At 35.0% G+C, this 20,819-nt stretch overlaps 1 long non-coding RNA gene across 2 annotated transcripts; it reads left to right on the top strand.

The window, feature by feature from the left end:
• Positions 1-1,582: 1,582 nt before the first annotated feature.
• LOC128554537 (uncharacterized) lies at positions 1,583-9,429 on the top strand. Of its 2 annotated transcripts, none has more exons than XR_008369635.1 (3): positions 1,583-1,935; positions 6,627-6,693; positions 7,798-9,429. It is a non-coding gene; the product is annotated as an uncharacterized LOC128554537 (long non-coding RNA). The 2 variants fall into 2 exon arrangements; XR_008369637.1 differs by lacking the exon at positions 1,583-1,935 and adding an exon at positions 2,240-2,530.
• Positions 9,430-20,819: the final 11,390 nt, after the last annotated feature.

Genomic DNA, 20,819 nt, shown 5'->3' with positions numbered 1-20,819 from the left:
TGTTCTTAAAGATTCTAATAACTTTATTTTTTGATACTTTTGGACACGTAAGATATTCAAAAGATATGTCAGTCAAGCAAAACTTGATAATGCATCAGCCAAGCACACATATTCAAATCATTTACCATTTGTTCCTTTTACCTATTTGAATCCAAATATCATACCGTTACAAACCTTTTGAGTTTAGTGTTTCTTTACTGAACCGACCTTCATCATGTAAACATGGGCGCCATCAAACAGCCATGAACAGAAAATGTCAACATAATTTACGTCTTGCGTTTAAATGTCACGAAGCAAATTTAAACTCTACTTTTAAACGAGAACAAAACATGATGTTATTTGTATGAAAACACATTTGTGTCAAAAAGACTATAACAATTCTGAAAATGAAGGGCATTCAACTTTTAGAGCGAAAACTACGGAAGCATTAAAGCGCTTCCATTGCGACAACAACTTTGTCAACTTCCACAATCCTATAACTCGCTTCTTATTTTACAACAAAAAAAAACGGTTCTATATTATATTCAAGAAAACATGTTCAGTTACACTAGTTTGTAGTTAATTACGCTCGTGTGAAGTACGGCCAAAGTAACAAGATTTCTGATATGATTCTGCAAAATGAAATTGATGCTAAAGTATCAATAACATCTGCCGAATGCTTTCAGCAGAGCAAATCTTAACTGTTCTTTAAAGCAACCAACATTATATCCTATGTGACAACCAATTGATTTACACAACACAACTGCCACTGTATGTACATATGCACCTTTTGACTAAATCAAATGTCTTACTCAGCAAAACAATTATCGCATAAGACAGATAAATTACGCATTTAATTAAGCAAAAAACAAACAATGTGCATCATCATCAACAAAAATCCTTTGACTTATTATGTCTTATACATGTATGAATAATTTGCATATCATTTGAATATTTATGTTGTTGAAAGATAAAATGCATAGTGCAGTTATAGGATTTTTGGAAAGATTAACAGTCATTATCTGTAACCACTGAGAAAGTTGTGCCACGCATAGTCAAACATTTTCTTCAAACTCCTGTCATACAATGATAGGCTAGATGTAATAAATAAAAAACATTTATAACCTCAATTTGATAACTGGTTGCCATAGAAACGAACTGTATTTTTAAGAAAGTCACAAAATCCTGCCATACTCGGACGCTTGGTACAGTAATTTGATTTTATCCATAATATCATTTAACATCTATATTTTTTATATTGATATGCATCAAAATAGTTTAACTCATGTTCAGCATTCACATCAACATTCACGATACCAGCCGAAACGATTTATAATACATCATTAAGGCCCTTAAATGTAACAAAAAAGTGTTTAAAAGGTGCTTACTTTTGGTAAATGTTATTTGAATATGCATCTGGTTTGCATAAATTGATATATTGGGCTAAATTGGCAGAAAATTGAACTTACATAAACATCAATAACATATTTGGGAATCTATCTAGTTTCCCCATAAACACGATTTTAATATAAAGCTTATTTCCCTTTTCTCCTACATGATTTATTCCCCTTTGATGATCTTCACAGAGGAGATATAGGCAACATTAAAAAAATTATGGCGGAGAGCTATCTTTGCCACGAGTTTTCAGTGTCATTGTTGTGCTATATAAATGGTTTATCGTTAGGAATCATAATAAATGATTGCAGAAGACGAACTTTGTGTATATTTATCAGATTCAGGTTGCATTCATCGTAATTCGTACTCGAAACCTGTTATTTTCGGTAATCATCATCCGGATCATTTACGTGACTTGAAAGTTAAACACACTCCGTACCATAACGTGTGCTGTTCTGGATACACATTCAGGGACTACGGAAAAATATAAGCGACAGATCTCTGGAGAAACTTTGTTGACAGTTATTTCAGCAATCGAAGTTATATTTTCCACAGGCACAGGTAAGGTACTCGTAAGTTTTGATTACTGGCATAACAAGTTTTATCAGTGTTTATGATATGACAATTTTCATGTATCTACTTTAGTTTTTTATTCAGACTCTATGATTTGTTCATAGGAAATACCAGAAATACCCAACAACAGTATTTCAAGCTTTGTATTACATGTAGTCAAATTATGACGATCAGATTGGTATATAAAGTTGTGACGGGGAAGTCAAAACGTTGTCGTTAGTTCTGGCTACCATAACTTAACTGACGCCATTTTTATATTCTAATAGTCACATCCATTAGAGATCCATAACATTAACAGCTGAAGCTGGATTATTTTAGCTGTGTAACTGTCAATACTCTGAAAGACCAAAATAATGGCAGATATATCACAATACACAGTCGTGTAATGTTATTGGTTTTATCGCTTCCGCGTTATGCTGTGTAGATGACTGATGTGGTAAACAATAATCATGTACAGTACATACCTACATTCATTGCATTGGTTAAAATCACCGAATAATTCGTAATTTTGGAAATCATTTGATAAATTTTACTTAAAGCAATATAAATTAGTTCTCAGGAATTTAATCTCCTTTCGCTACAAGTAAGTTTTGTTTGAATCTTTGGCGAGCTTGTGACATATTTGCATTTAAACATATAGCTTGTAGCATGTCAGCTGTGATGAAAATTCCAGCGGAATTTTCTCCACTATTCAGTCAGGGGTGTAACTGTTTCAAGTTATCGCAGTTTATAACCCATTTGAGTTACTGCTTATACTTTCATAACTTGTTTCAGTTATCATAAAATATTACAAAGCCCTCCTGTGCCAATTCCTCATTGTGAATGAGACTAATGCAATTATTTCCTGAATCCTTGAACTTTTATCTTTCCAGCTATGCAGTAAATTTTTTTACGCAAGGCTGATAAAGTTTTACGCTAGGGATGGGAACGAATACTGAAATCAATATTCGAATATTCGGTTTGCCATATTCGAATATATTCGAATATTCGGTTTGTTTTTATGGAAGCTTTAAATTCTTATTAAGTGATTGGCATATACACAACGTATTCATTTGTTTAAAGCGTGGATCATCGTACGTAATAAGGCCAAAAAATGTCTGTTTCGGGTAACCCGATCCAACCTAGCAAATCCCGCCGATCCTAGCGTTTTATTTCACGATTCTATCAGTATAATCATGAACAGATTTAACTAATTCAGTGTTTTAGCTTCAAATGATACAAAAAATCAAAACGATTATAATTTAGACCGTCGCAATTTTATCTGAAAATAGCAGGTCGTCCTATTTAACACGTGACGCGCTGTTGTATTACCGCCGCCATTTTGAAAATTTTCAATCGGCGTGTAAAAATCGTCGTGTAAAAAGCAAGTAAGGCAGACTTAAACCTCCTTCAACATGAACTTATGCATCAATCATATGGTATTGCTTGATTTTATTATAAAGTACTTCAAAATTTAATTCGAATACGGCCGATGGCGGATGAAAACCGATTCTGCGGATGGTCTGAAACGTCGTACAAAATATTGTGAAAAATCGACAATATCTACAAGTTGGTATTGTTTTCAAAAAAAAAAATCTACAACTTGTTACATAAAACAGGCGCCAATAAAAATGAACAAAAGATAAAAAGAGATCACATTTACGCCTAATACAAACTGTTAATCCGTAGCGATGACCCCAGGTAATTATGCATTGCAATTTTCTTGTTAATTGGACATCTTTTGACATGCATCTGACACATTGACGCCTGTTGCAAACTGTTAATCCGTAACGATGGCCCCTGCCAATTATGCATTGCTATTTTCTTGTTAATTGGACATCTTTTGATTCGCGATAAACAAACATGACATGGTTTTAATCTGTAGAATTAGCATGCTCATATTGCCCAAAATCAATGATACTTATTTTGAAAAAAAAAATACAATAATTTACGAATATTTGAATTTGATTTTCATATTCGAATATTCGATCGATTTTCGAATATTCGAATATTCGTTCCCATCCCTATTTTACGCAGAAGTTTTAAAGCTATAAAACTCTTAACATCTCATTATGCTTATCAGGTCATGATCAGACTAAAAGAGAATTTAATTAACCATAGTTTGCTACTAATTACACTTTAAAGGCCAGTTTGTGAGAACAGCGAAAAGACTTTTTTTGAATAACTTATCTAAGTTAACTATATTTTTATAACTAAAACAGGTTATAAAATGCTTGAAAAAGTAACTGAAATAGGTTACATAACTTAAAACAGTTACACCCCTGACTGCTATTTGGGTCTTAAAGTGTTTGACATAAGTGGAGGTATTGCCCATATGAAACAATTATCTCGATACTTCCTAGGATTGCGTCAAATTAGTTTGACTATGATTTCAAGATGAAAAATATGTTCCAGCGGAATTTTCTCCACTATTTGGGTCTTAAAGTGTTTGACACAAGTGGAGGTATTGCCCATATGAAACAATTATCTCGATACTTCCTAGGATTGCGTCAAATTAGTTTGACTATGATTTCAAGATGAAAAATATGTTCCTGGACTCTTATATTTTACAAATCAGGCCTGTTTTGTAGGATGCTCAAGTTATGTCCTAGATTTTGACATATACAGTATACACACATTACACATTTTCATTTTTTGTGTGTGATCATATGTTTTTTATTTATTTTAAAGTTTTTTGTTGGTTATTTGTTCCTCAAATATTGCCAGCACCAGATATGCGGAAAACATAATTAAGATTAAATGATCTGTCACAACATAATTTGATATCATTGTGTCTTATGTATTTTGTGCCAGTTGGATTTGCAATATTTATGTTGTGTCTTGACAGTTATTTATGTTTCAAAAGGAAATAACTATCAATCCATGAACAATTTAGATTCATGTTTTAATAGGTGAATATTGGTTAAATCATATTTGATTTGTTAGTTTGCAAGAAGATTAAAGAATGATGTAAATAACACACAACATCTGGAAAGAGAAGGTCCATGCCCCTAGACAATCCTTAAAATGAATTTTTAGGGTTACAGGATCCCTACCTCTAGAATCACATACTAGAGGTAAGGATGTGTGCCCTTAGACACTTCTAAGTCTGTTATAAAGGAAGATTTCCCTACTTTCTTTAGACTGATTTTGCATCCATTCAATAAAAAAAAAAGAAATTGAAATTTTAGCCCCATTGTCATTGAAGTACTTTAACAGGATATTTTAATGTTTGAAAACAGTGTATAATATTCAATTTCCTGTCTTAAAAATAAAATTGTATGTAAGATTCCCTGTAAACAACACAGTAAGCTAAGTGTACAAAGCAATGGGAGCATTGCAATTTTTATGCCCCTACTTTGCAGGGGGTGGGGGGGGGCATATATACATTGTATTTGCTCTTTTCCGTCCGTCCTTCCGAAAATGTTGTGTCACGCGTAGCTGTGAAACTATTTGACGTAGAGTCACAAAACTTTACAGGAATGTTGGTCAGCATGTGTAGTTGTGCACCTGGGCTTTCGCGTCCGGATTCATGTAAAAATTGGTCATTTTAATGTTGTGTCGCGCATAGCTCCAAAAGTATTTGACCTAGAGTCACCAAAGTTTACAAGGAATGTTGGTCAGCATGTGCAGTTGTGCACCTGGGGTTTCGCGTCCGGATTCATCCAGTCATGTAGGAGTTATGTCCCCTGACTTAGTTAAAAATGGGTCATTTTAATGTTGTGGCGTGCATAGCTCCAAAAGTATTTGACCTAGAGTCACCAAAGTTTACAGGAATGTTGGTCTGCATGTGCAGTTCTGCACCTGGGCTTTCGCATCCGGATTCATTCAGTATTGTAGGAGTTCTGGCCCCTGACCTGGGAAAAATTTGTCATTTTAATGGGATGTAGTGGGGGCATCTGTGTCCCATGGACACATTTCTAGTTTGTCAAAATTCTATTCACCCATTTAAAAAAAATGGGATGTATTATGGGAATGCGGGCCGGACATAACTTCTTCATGTATAGAGGGATTTTGATGTAACTTGGGACAGTTGTTCGCCATCATGAGACGGAGTGACATGTACAAAAACCAGGTCCTAGGATTAATTTACAGACTTTGTATCATCTCTTCTTCGTGCGTTGAGGGATTTGAATGTAACTTGACAAAATTGTTCACCATCATGAAACATAGTGTCATGCGCAAGAACCAGGTCCCTAGGTCAAGGTCACACTTAGAGGCCAAAGGTCACATACAAGAATGACTTTGTCCGGAGCATTTCTTTTTCATACTGGAGGGAATTAGATGTAAATTGGCACATTTGTACACAGTCATGAGGCAGAGTTGAGGTCTTGGCACATGTTTGACTTATATAATACTATTCAGATGATTAGGCATGATTGTGACAGACATGCATTTTTTCAAAAGCAGCTCTAGTTACTGAAAGTTTACTACAGTATTTTCATTATCATAATCATTTAAAAGATGAAGTACCGGTATTTCACTGTGTACATACATTCGTAGTATGCTATTAGTTACTCACACATCTACTGGTATTAGTCAATACTGATTTCCTGTGTTACTGTGTTATATGACTTGGTGTGCATGCACAGAAATATACGTGTCAAATGACAGAAATCTGTGTCCTAGATGTGGTGATATTATTTAAACAAAACACATGACATACATCAATGACATTTTAAAACATTTTTTTTTTTCAGGCATTTCCCCAAACGGTAGGAGAATTTTGATAGAGATTCCGCATATGACAGACTACAATATATTAAGGTAAATTTATATACAATATATGCTCATGTGTAACAACAGTTTCTTGGTTTCAATTTTGTCCTTAATATCATTATCTGAAATACTATATCACTTTGCATATTGTACCTTTAAATTAGTATTCTGTCATCACAGTCACATACCCCCTTAATTATGCCCCTTTCAGTGTTCAGTTTTAACTGCAGAAATTATATGTTACCAGGTTTCTGAGAAACTGTTTGACTGCTTTCAGGATCATTGTTACAATAATGCTATCGTAGGATGATTCACAGAGCAGGTTTTATAATTCAAGCTGACATTTTGTCAACGCATAAGTCTATTTATAAGTCTTTGCCACCTTGAATTGACCATTCAGAACTTGGTTTCACATCTCTGGCTTACAGTTTACCAAAGTTTGCCCATTTTTAAACTTACACAATTTTTGTAAAGCTTTTGTATGTAAGCAGATATTGTGTGGAAGGATTTCAAACAGTTGAAAGTGCTGCCTTTTACCAGTTCTTGTTAGCTCATCCAAGCCAAAAGCTCAGGATGATTATTGTGATCGCTCACCATCTGGCACCCTTCTACCCTTCCGTCCACACTTTCCTTTAAACAACATCTCCTCCTAATTTTGATGAAACTTCACAGGGATGTTACTTGGATGGTCTTTGAAAATTGTTCAAAGAATTGAATTCCATATAGAACTCTGGAAATTGCCATGCCAACAAAAAGGAAAAATTTGAAAAATCTTCTTGTCAAAAACTACAGGTCATAGGGCTTTTATGTTTGATATGTGGCATCACCTAGTGGTCCTGTACCAAGATTGTTCAAATTATTCCCCTTGGGTCAAATATGGCCAGACCCTGGGGGGAGAGTCAAATGGCTTACATAGACTTATATTGGGAACACTTTGAAAATCTTCTTGGCAAAAACCACAAAGCATAGGGCCACAATATTTGGCATGTGGCATCATCTAATGGTCCTCTATAAAAATTATTCAAGTTATGCCCCTAGGGTGAAAAGAGGCCCTGCCCTGTTATAAATTAACTTTAAGTGGTATATGTAATGGAATTAGGAAACCTAATGTTTCCCTTTTATAAATTATATGTAATTTTATTTGATTTTCAGGAGCAGTAGCGGAGTTATCAACCATTGTATTCTAGTGTCTGTAGGACAACTACACAAGGACTTTTTCAACAATAAAAGCTGTCCACACTCAGCAAAATGACTTGAACATAAAAAGGCTAAGCATGTATATGCCGATACTTCATTCAACATGTTCCACTCAAAGGAAATGCTGCCTTTGCCCAACAATAATGAGAGTATAGCTGAAAGTACTGTATTACTACACTTGTGTAAGAATGAGTAATTTTAGAAACAAAATGTAGAATCAGCTTCAATTTCGAACAAAAAAACTTCGAGAAAGAATTTTAACACAGATAAAGTGGCATGAACAAAGTCGAACCCTTTGTGGCAATGGAGGAAATGAGACTGTCGGGAAAGTTTACCAGACATAAATTCATGTCAGGTCAACAAATCAGCTCCTACTTCTCTCGTTTACATCAACTCGAAAAGACAACAGATGTTGAAGATTATGACTCGGATGTTAAAGAAGATGGAAAGAAAGCTATCCGGTCAAAAAGTTCTTTCAAGTCTAAATTGACAGCAGCCACTAAAGACAAAATATGACTACTTCCATGGCTGACAATTTAAAGTTAGCAGAAGACTTAAGAAATAATTTATAGCAAAACCGTTTTTTACTTTGTTTTTTCACAATGGGAGTTTTAGGTCAAGCAAGAGCAGTTATTTCATATTACGTTTAACAGTCAGATTGTATAGTGTTTAAACATGTCTTGCTAGAAATTATTGCTATTCTAATATATCTGGTATGTAAAAGTTATATCAAACATGACGGAACTGTTTATTTTGCACATGTATGGCACCAAATGTTAGGTCGTCACATTCTTTGTCAGTACCAGAAATGGTATGCTTGCACATTGAACTGGCATTTCCAGTGTTGGCAAAACCCATCTGATATTCCCCATGCCAGATGAATTTCGTGCTGTTAATGACAACTAGAGATTCATGCACATATATCGTTTATGTAAAATTCGAAAAAGTCAGATATATTGATAGTTTCTCTACGTTCCTTGTAGTATATTTCTTGATTCAAAAGATGTTACTTTATGGTGATAACACAACGTTACACTACAAATGATAAAGCTAAAATGGAACTTTATTATTGTGCATCACTGAAAGGTCATGACATCACTTCTGCTTACAGACATCTATTTCTCGCACTTTACAAACTCTAAGAAAGAGTGCTACAAAGAAAGTATTTCTATTTGCTTTATCTATTTTTTTATTTGTAAAATACTGTGTGCATGGAAACTAGTCTGCCAGAATATAAAACTTTTATGTATAAGACAAGCAAGAAAAACCTTCAGTCATGTGTTTAAAATTCAGATAGAAATATCCGTCCCTCGGCCACCTGAGCATGGGTGCATGGTATCGAGGATTGTAGAGTTGCCGCCCAATGTGCAGGTGCCCTTGGGATGGATATTTCTATCTGATTTGTATAACAAATGACATATATTATTAATACATCTTGCAGAATAGTTCCATTAAGGCGCAAATGAAAGAGAAAGCGTACAGCAAATAACTAGCTCAGGGTATGTGTAAATTAATCAAGAAAGTTGTGTTTTGTGATATTTTGTTTAAAAACATGTTTTCTAAGTAAAATATTTTATCAAATTTGAAGCGCTGGTTCTTGATAAATACATAGTGCTCCATTGAAGTGACTTCAGCATTAACATAGAAACATTATGAAGGGGTTATACTCAAGCAGAATAATTTCACAAGGGCCTAGGCGAATAACACTGCATATAACAGTTTAGTTTTATTAGCTCACTTGTCACGTAGTGACAGGGTGAGCTTTTGTGATTGCCCTTCGTCCGTCCACAATTTCTTGTCTGCACGATAGTGGTTTCATTTATGATTTTATTTTAACTAAACTTGCACACAACTTGTATCACCATAAGATCTTGGTTCCTTTCTGAAACTGACCAGATCTTATTATGGGTTCCAGGGTTATGGCCCCTGAAAGGGCCAAAATTAGCTATCTTTACCTTGTCTGCGCAATAGCAGCTTCATTTATGATTTGATTTTAACCAAACTTGCACACAACTTTTATCACCGCAAGATCTTGATTCTTTTGTTGAACTGGCCAGATTCCAGTATGGGTTCCAGAGTTATGGCCCCTGATAGGGCCAGAATCAGCTATTTTGACCTTGTCTGCACAATAGCAGCTTCATTTATGATTTGAATTTAATCAAACTTGCATAAAAACTTGTGTCACCATATTAAGATCTTGGTTCCTTTCTTGAACCGGCCAGATCCCATTTTGGGTTCCAGAGTTATGACCCCTGCAAGGGCCAGAATTAGCTATTTTGACTTTGTCTGCACAATAGCAGCTTCATTTATGATTTGATTTTAACCAAATTTGCACACAGCTTGTTACACCATAAGACTTCAATTCTTTTTTATACGCCCTAAGAGACTTATTACGTTACCGCCTCTGTGTCTGGTCTGAATGTCTGTCTGTCTGTTGGTTAGCGATTTCATTTCCGCTCTGTAACTCTTGAACCATTTGAAGGATTTCAAAGAAACCTAAACAAATGTTCACCTCATGGAAACGATGTGCAGAGCGCATGTTTCAGATGGCTCACTTCAAGGTCAAGGTCACACTTAGGGGTCAAAGGTCATATGACTTTGTTTTGTGTGTATATTGATTTGCATTTGCGTTGCATTGCATTGCTCTTGTTTTTTTGTAGCTCGACTATTCGAAGAATAAGTAGAGCTATCCTGCTCACCACTGCATTGGCGTCGATCACACCTTGGTTAAGTTTTTCGTACCAGTCCACTTCTTGACAAATTCTTTTGAGATAAAGCTTGGAAACTTTCAACACTTGTTTACCATCACCATAGCCTGTTATAGGCAAGTGCACATAACTCTATCAAGGATTTTGGCTGAATGATTGCCCCGTTTGACTTAGAAATCATGGTTAAGTTTTTAGTACCAGTTCTTATTTTGGCAAAGTCTTTTGAGATAAAGCTTTGAAACGTTTAACACTTGTTTAGCATCACTGTGTCTAGTTATAGGCAAATGTACATAACTCCATCAAGGATTTTGGCTGAATTATGGCCCTTTTTGACTTTGAAATCTTGGTTAAGTTTTTCGTACCAGTTCATATTTTGACAAAGTCTTTTGAGATAAAGCTTGGAAACTTCCAACACTTGTTTACCATCACCATTTCCAGTTATAGGCAAGAGCACATAACTCCATCAAGAATTTTGGTTGAATTATGGTCCTTTTTGACTTAGAAATCTTGGTTAAGTTTTTTGTACCAGTTCATATTTTGGCAAAGTCTTTTGAGATAAAGCTTTGAAACTTTCAACACTTATTTACCATCACCATAACCAGTTATAGGCAAATGTACATAACTCCATCAAGGAGTTTGGCTGAATTATGGCCCCTTTCTACTTAGAAATCTTGGTTTAGTTTTTCGTACCAGTTCATATTTTGTGTAAAGTGTTTGACATTTGGCTTTGCAACTTTTATCACTTATTCAGTATAATAGTCTCTATCTGTAGGAAAGAGTACATACCTCTATCATCTATTTTGGCTGAATTACGGCCCTTTTTGAACTTAGAAATCTGTTCTGTTTTCATACAAGCTCATGTTTTGTCAAAACTATTTGACATATAGCTTTTAAACTTTGAACACTTGTTTATCATTACGATTTCCATCTGTAGGCAAGAGTACACTTATCGAAATCCATAAATACTGGAACATTGTCTAATCTATTTTTTTCTTTTGTCTGAATATCTATGTTAATATTTTGACCCCATTATTCAATAAATTCTTCGAATAGTCGAGCGCGCTGTCATCAGTCAGCTCTTGTATTTGGCAGATTCTTCTTTTGTTCACTTACAATTTTTTTTAATTACTTCCCTTTTATGTTACTATAAATAGCTTATTTAGTAACTTTTAATTATTGGCCATAGGGAAAAACCGAGACCACTTTCCTGTGGTACAACATGGATGGTACCTCCAATTTATAGGTGTATTTTGACATATCTGTACCTTTAAGAAAATTTCAACTATATCTTCTCATGATTCTGTTGATCAAACTTGATAATGATTTTTTTACCTTCTTGTCCTTATGTGCAATGATGACAGTTGAGCGATATAGGGCCATTATGGCCCTCTTGTATACTGAAACATAATATACTATTTCTTCTATTATGGGTTCAGGTCAACAAGAATATTGGGAAGCACTACTTTATAGTAAATTTACAAATTATGTTAAATTGTTGTAGTGTTAATGCAACAGCATGAAAATACTCTCTGAATCAATAATAACTAGAGCCTTGATATTTGGCGTGTGATATCATAGTTAAAATGTCTTCTGTAATTATTCATCCACCACCACAGTTGTTGTTATACGGATGGTGTCTGTCAATCTGTCCTTCCGTCCATAACACTTTATGTCTGCTCTATATCTCCTTAACCCCTTGAAGGATTTTCATGAAACTTTAGTCAAACAGTCACCTCATCAAGATAATATGCACAACTTATGGGTCAGCCATGTCTGCTCAGGGTCAAGGTCACAACTCGAGGTCAGTGGTTTGAGCCTTCCATTTTGTGTCCGCTCTGTATCTCCTAAACCCTGAGAAGGGTTTTCATGAAACTTGGATCAAATAATCACCTCATGAAGACAATGTGCAAAACTCGCTGGTCAGCCATGTCTGCTCAAGGTCAAGGTTACAACTCAAGGTCAAAGGTTTGAGCTCTGAATCTCATTAACCCTTGAAGAGTTTTCATTAAACTTCCGTCAAATGGTCACCTCATCCAGAACTCATAAGTAAGCCATGTCGGCTCAAGGTCTACACTCATTTATGCCAAATAAAAGAAAGATTGCTTTATGCATAGCAAAGTAAAAGCCTGGAGAAGCTCTAAAATAACCCTTGACCCCCCAAGTATGACCTTGACCTTAGAGATAGGGACTTGAGGTTTGCACACAAAACTTTGTCTTACAGAGATGAACATTTTTGCCAAAGATAAAAAAGATCGCTACTTACTTATCAAAGTTGTGGCCTGGACAAGCTCTAAAACGACCTTTGACCCCTAACTGTGACCTTGACCTTTAAGATAGGAACCTGGGATTTGCACTAGACACTCCGTCTCATTGAGTTAAACATTCGTGCCAAATTTAAAGAAGATTTCTCAACACATTCCAAAGTTATGGGCCATACAAGATCTGATATGACCTTTGACCTCCAACTGTGACCTTGACCTTTGAGATTGGAACCTGGGATTTGTGCATGAAACTTTGTCTCACTGATGTTAATATTCACGCCAAATATAAACAAGATTGCTCCATGCATGTCAAAGTTATGGTCTTGACAAACGTTATTTAATTTTTTTGAAAATTGAAAATATGCACAATTTGTTTCCATGGTAACAACATTTTGGAAGTAGATTCCCAGAACTTTTATTTCATATTCTGTAACAACAAGTATTTTCCTTTCATAGACCAAGGCTTTTTGTTCCCAATGTGTCCGCAGGAAATAACAGCAGTTAGTTAAAGATTACGCAAAATCAATGTTTTTCATATACAAGGACCACCCCACAATTCTGAGTGTACGCTTGACAATCACAACTGTTTAATTTATATACAGACTGGTCATTTTTTCTTTTAAAACAATGTATTTTAACACAATAATCCCATTTTCATTTTTTTCTGTTTGTTCCTAAAAATAAACAAGGGTTAAAAAGTGGGATTTCTTGCCAAAAATATGCTGGAATCCTAACATAGAATGTACCTGTTGGTTACCATGGCAACAGAAGCACGTATCACTAAAAAAGAAGTAGATTGATATAGTATGCATCAAATAATGACAATATGCAAATTTTTAGGAAAATTGAAGGCCATGCCTGCCAAACCCCCTATATAGCTGGTTAAGTCATTACAGAGAATGACTGTTAACTATTATAGTAAGTATTATTATTATAGGTGATTTATTTTTACTAAACACTTTCATAGTTACAAAATAAAAGTATTGTCTGTTAGTTTTCAATATTCATTGAAGTATAATTTAACTAAATAATGAATCATGCTTAACTAGTTCATTTCCTTTGCACAAAATATTACATTACGCTGCAATTTTAATACAAAATACATAGAATTAATGTGTCAACTTTATATATATATGTTATGAAATGCTGTCATATTTGTGCATTATTCAAAACGTTTGAAATACGTTTGTGTCTAGCTATTTGACCTTGAAACCACTTGAGCTACATAGCATTATGCAGTCGGTTAGGCGTAAAACCATCGAAAGTGTTTTAATTCATGTGTTTTCTTTGTTGTTGTTGTTTTTTGTTTTTTGTTGTTGTTGTTGTTTTTGTTGTTGTGTTTTTTTTGTTGTTGTTGTTTTTTTTTTGTTTTTTTGTTGTTTTTTTTTGAGGGGGGGTGGGGGTTTGGTTTTCTTTTTTGTTTCTTTTTTTTCAATCAAATGTAAAACTTAGGCGGTTATTCGCCCAAAGTAGCTTTTTAACAGAACAAGAAAAAAATCAGCCCATTTTATTACCATTTTAACAAATTACAGAGTGCATACAAACGCATGTATGCAAATGACTACAAAATAAGCACTAAGCATATACATACAGCGGAAGTGGATACATAATTTCTCAAACATATATTAGCAAAGTGAGTTTAAATATGCTAAGCCATATACACTGTCATATTGGTATAGGCTAAATACTTTATTTCATTTTGACTTTGTATCAAAGTTTTTATATGATATAAGCTAGTTTCTTCAAAATAATTGCGTGTGGAAGGGATTGGCCTGATAGTCTGACTTTCTAACATGATGGAGATAAGAGGAAAATTAGGCTCGCGCCATTAACCGGTTAATTTCCCTAATGACGGTTTGCCACTGATCGTTAAAGAGCGGTGTCCGGCTGTGTTCTTTTGTTTGTTCCTTTTGTCTCCGTGTGTATTATCTGTGCATGTGAGCGTGTGTGTTTTTGTTTGTATGTGGTGATCGTGTGCTTGTAAGCGAGTTGTGGGTTAATTGCGCTTCGGGGAGGGTGTATGTGCGTTTCTTAAAAGTAACATTGCCTATAGGATGTTCATCTTTGGGCTTTTTTCACTTACATTTCTTAAATTTGTGCATTTTTATCTAGAGTACCACCATCCCTTTCTAAAACTTGCAGTACATTTGTCAATTGTTCATAGAGCTGTAGAAAAATAAGTTTAAAAAGGCCATCAAAATTATGTAAAGATGTGATACACTTAACTTCCTTCTTTTTACGACATCTACTAATATTTCAAATTCACAAATATTCACGATAAATTAACGATGAAATGCCATCTATAAGGATACAGATATATGATCAAATATCAAGTCAAATTAATACTTGTTTCTAGGATGTGGTCAGATAAAGATATCAGCTTTTGTTTGTCACGACTTTCCTGATTTATTACAAAACTCGTTTGTCTATATAATGTAAAACAATATCAAATAATTATAACATCGCCATGTTTATAGTTATATATGTGTGAAGGTGACTATCTTTTAAAAATTTGTAAACTACCAAGACTCATTATTGCTTTTTTTATAGACCATAGATACCCATATTCTAGTCTAGTTTCATTTTATGCTCTCATTCATTTCATAACTTTAAAAATACCAGAATTTTATACATCTTTTATCAAATTTTGTTTTGCTTAGTTGCAGATTTTTTTCGACAATCTTTAGTATACAAGTTTACATTTTGTTAAATATTTCAGCGTAACGTAGTACATGCATAGCATGCATAGTGTAATACTTTATACGTTTTGATGCTATTTATCAATCGTAGGAACACATGACAACAGTGTGTCATCGTGTTTTTGCAGCTTTTCGAGTTTTTACATCGGTTTACAAAGGCTAGCGGAAAGGATGATAATGTAAAGACTGCACGCATATAGAAAAAAATGTTCTTAGCTTATTGTTATTATTATTATTATTATTATTATTGTTATTATTGTTGTTGTTGTTGTTGTTTACCAGCTTTTTATAGCGTTTTCTTTTCATCTATAAGATAAACGTTCAAAAGCGCTGTACAAACTACATATCGCAGAATGACCTTTGACCTGGTGACCTTGACCTTTGACCTGGTGACCCAAAGCCAGTAGGGGTTGTGTACTCAATAAGTACTATCAGTTTGTGAAGTTTGAAGGTCCTTGGTGCAGTGGTTCGCGAGTAAAGTGCCTTCATGCAAAAAGTTAACATTGGACCATGTGACCTTGACCTTTGACCTGGTGACAACAAAGTCAGTAGGGGTCGTGTACTCAATAAGTACTATCAGCAGGTGAAGTTTGAAGGTCCTGGGTGCAGTGGTTCGCAAGTAAAGTGCCTTCATGCAAAAAGTTAAAATTGGCCCCTGTGCCCTTGACCTTTGACCTGGTAACTCCAAAGTCAGTAGGGTCCTGTACTCAATAAGTACTATCAGCATGTGAAGTTTGAAGGTCCTGGGTGAAATGGTTCGCGGGTAAAGAGGCTTAATGCAAAAAAGTTAACATCGGCCCCTGTGACCTTGACCTTTGATCTGGTGAGCCCAAAGTCAGTAAGAATTGTGTACTCAATAAGTATTATCAGCATGTGAAGTTTAAACGTCCTGGGTGCAGTGGCTCGCGAGCAAAGTGCTTTCATGCAAAAAGTTAACATTGGCCCCTGTGACCTTGACCTTTAACCTGGTGACCCAAATGTCAGTAAGGATGATGTGCTTGATAAGTACTATCAGCATGTGAAGTTTGAAGGTCCTGGATGCAGTGGTTCGCGAGTAAAGTGCCTTCGTGCAAAAAGTTAACATTGGACCATGTGACCTTGACCTTTGATCTGGTGACCCCAATATCAGTAGGGGTCCTGTACTCAATAAATACTATCAGCACGTGAAGTTTAAAGGTCCTGGGTGCAGTGGTTCGCGAGTAAAGTGCCTTCATGCAAAAAGTTAACGTTGTGACAAACGAACGAACGAACGAACGAACTAACGAACGGACGGACAGTTGAAAACTAATATGCCTCCCTTCGGGGGCATAAAAATATATCAACATTAATACTACCAGAAGTAGTTAGCTAGAATCAGGTTTGACTCTACATAATAATCATACTAGATATTTTAAAGAACAATTAACAACAGTAAATAATTTCTGTTTCACAGTCATACAACAGTTTGCTTTCCAGTGCAAAGTTAAATATAGTTTCCATAGACCTTGAAGAAAATGTGTGTTTTTACTGATCTTTTGAAAGCATCCAAACTTTTAGCGTTTCAAAAGGTAGCCGGAATAGTATTTCATAATTTCGGCGCATCGCAAGCATTACATGTCTTCTTTTTTTCAAGATAATTAAGGCACTTTCTTCTAGACATCATTGCTTGACCACTTGTTTTTAACCTTTACTCTGCTGCATTTCTAAAATGGACTGGTACCGTATATCATTCAGTTTGGGCAGTACCATTTATAATTCGAAGGGATGTTTGCTGAAAATTTACTAACTGAATAGCGAACAATGCAGATCATGACCAGCCTACAATTTGTATATCATTTGCTGGTTGTTAATATGAAATAAAGCTCCTGTTGTGTTATATTGAAATGCCTTCTTAACGAGCATGGTTTTTCTGATGTTTGGAATTTACCAAGTCAGTTTGATGCCAAAACATTTGTATCAATTATTAAACAAAGAATTATAGATTGTTTTAAGCAAAAATGGTGTGCCGACATTGCGGCAAATAATGTTTTTGTACTTTATATTCACATGTTAAAACAAATTTTGGTATTGAAAATTATTTCAGTATATCATTATGTAAAACATCACGAAGTTGTTTAACGAAACTCCGTATATCTGCACACAAGTTCCGTATAGAGTCTGCCAGGTACGGCAGAGACAGGTTAGAAAGACACGAACGAATTTGTCAGTTATGTGATCTTAATGAGATTGAAGATAAATTTCATTTTGTCCTTAAATGCAGAGTTTATAAAGAATTACGTGCAAGGTTCATTAAACGTTATTTCTATACTCATACAAGTATGTATAAATTCTTAAAATTGCTACAATCAAGTAATAAATCTATTCTAGTTATTTTGTGTAAATATATAACATTAGCCAATAACAAGAGAAATGAATTATTGCAAGGAATTTAAACTCGTGTCTTGGAAATGCTTGTGAGTTTGTTTGTGTTGACATTAATACTGCCATTCAGTTGATCACCATGTATTAAACTACCTATACTTCTTGAATTCGTAAATGCAGATTATTTATTAAATTAATTTTTGTATACTAGTATAATTAGATTGATGTTGTTTCTCTTGTGATATCGTTGTAATATTCTTGTAACATACTGATGGTTAAATTCAGATCTGTTCATTCTCTGCATATACTTAAAAGTCATTTTGCCTATCACGTTTAATATTAGGTTATTTAACATTGTTCTGTACAATACGGAGATATATTTGGACGAGTACCCAGCTGAGAAAACCATACTGGACGAGCCGCTAGGCGAGTATGGTTTTCTCAGCTGGATACGAGTCAAAATATATCTCATATTGTACGAGGGTTGTTCAATAAATATCCGGAAATGTGCTCTCATTTCTTTATTTCTGGTCCTATTTTGCTGAAAATTGAAAGTATTACTGATATAAACATACTAAATCTGAATATTTAAATAAAAAATATCAGAACATGGCAACGTCATTTCCCAAAAAGCGGCCCAGCATCATTAAGACGGTGTCGTATCACAAACAATTAATCGATACAACTTGTGATTACAATTGGTTCAATGTTTATCGAAATTAAATGCATTTTCTACACTTTCCTAACAATAAATAAATATTGTTCATATGATATAACTGTCGTTCTGATGAAATGGGACACTGAACTGTGATGCCGTATCAAGGAGCTCTTTAATTGATAAAACGTAACTGAACGTCATTTTTCATGTCCGTACCACGAGTCGTCAGCAATATTCTCCTGACCACTTTTGAACGTCCCGTTCCACTTATAAAATTTTGTTTACTTCAGGGCATTGTCCATTAAACCTTCAGCAGTACCGCATTTGTCTCTTTTCTTGATTTTCGATTCAAAACACAAAGTGTTATCTCATGACTCCTTTCAACACTGACTTTCAAGCGATGACCAATACAATATGCCTGTCAAACATTTGAATGATGTCACATTTATAATTTGACGTTATTGGCATAGCGCTTACACTTCATATTTATATTTACCCAACTAAAGAAAAGGTAGCTTGAAAAATACGCCAGTGGCAAGTAATTAATGTTTTAGCGCATGTAGTTTGAAAAGGAGACAAAAATGGGCCGGATGACGTCATATGACGTTGCCATGGGGACTATTATTTACTTATTATTTATCCAAAGAAAACAACATGTTGTCATATCAACTCAGTATTCCCTAATCTACATTATGTAGCAGTTTCTTTCATTTTTGATGATACATGAAGAAATAAGAGCACATTTCCGCGTATTTATTGAACACCCCTCGTACAATACAATGTTAAATAACCTTTTTATTCTACATGTATATCTATTTCATCTTACTATAATAATAGTTCCCAGCTTGGTATGAGTACAAATATATATTATACAGAACAATGTTGTTTTTTCTGCGTATCATCATTAAAGAAAGTATATGGTGCAACCTCCCTACAACAGCCAATTGGCGATTTGGGTGGTAATAATACTTGGCTGTGATGTTATGCCCACAAACATTGTCAGCAAGTTTGGTGAAGATCGGATGAAAACTGTTCGACTTAAAAGAGCGGACAAGGCTAAATTCCCCGTTTTTCGAGTAATTCAAGGACTAAAATCAAAGAGTGCCTGGTACAATTTGGCTGGTTATCGAAATTAGCCGAGATGTAATGCCCACAAACATTGTCAGCAACTTTGGTGAAGATCCGACGAAAACTGAATTATAGAGCAGACATGTTTTGGATGCTGACCGCCCGTCTGTTGCCATTCATAATCTTCTCTTTTTCTTAACCTTTAAATAAAAACTGATGAGGTAGCTATTCAGACAGTCAGGGCTGATACCAATTTCTAGGTTTCGTCCGGAACGGCTTCTTTAAGCGACTTTTCAAATATTCCAACATCTGCTGATCCTTTTTACTGTATATTGAAGTTTTTGATTATTAACGAACGTTTTAATATCTAATAGGGGATTTATCCACGGCGCGAAGCGCCGGGGATGAAAATCCCCGAGACGGTAACGTCCGTATATAGTTATTCGTCTTTGTTGTCTGCATATACTGAGGCAATTTTTTCGATGTTTTCCAGTTCCGGTTTATGTACACAACGCAGACTGGTTGTCTGCATGAACATCGGAGCACCCCGAATCAGTCAAAGAAATTTGTAAACCGCGCCAACATAAGTCTTTTACTTCTTTTTTCGTAATGAAAACTATACATGCAACAGAAAAACACTTTAAAAACAGTAAGAAAGTGTAAAGGCCGTCAAGTTTCTGCATGGAGTGCAAACAAACAAAAATAATTCTAAAGCCAGGGCGAGAACGCAGTGAATGACGTCACCGTCACGGCTTTTCGTAAATTTTGCAAAGTATGATATTCGCTGTAAGAGGTATGATGACACTAAATGTAAACTGTTTAGAGCGAAGTTTCACTTTCTTTTGAGTGTTGAATATTTCTTTGTAAGTAGATATAAAAAAGATAAATCCCCTTGCTAGGCAGTGCCTGATTCATATTACAGATAGCATTGTTATCCCTTGAATCGTTGTTTGTGTGTTGTAAACAAAACAAACTCAATTAAATCCAGATTTCAAGACGCATAATCAAACTCTGTACATAGAGCGCCTACTTCATCCGATTAACATTCGGAACATTTTCACGCGTTTCGGGCTTTATCGTATGTTTAACATGGGACTGTTGAACCGTCCAAATACAGAAAATACAAGATTTTTTGTACGCGCGTGCGTCCAAATACAGAAAATACAGGATTTTTGTACGCACGTGCATCCAAATACCGTAATATGTTGTACTGTCACGTGTTGCAAATGAACGTTCGCGATTG

This window comes from Mercenaria mercenaria, chromosome 2 (genome assembly GCF_021730395.1).
Source record: "Mercenaria mercenaria strain notata chromosome 2, MADL_Memer_1, whole genome shotgun sequence".
Classification (NCBI taxonomy): Eukaryota; Metazoa; Mollusca; class Bivalvia; order Venerida; family Veneridae; genus Mercenaria; species Mercenaria mercenaria.
This window is presented reverse-complemented; position numbering and strand designations above follow the sequence as displayed.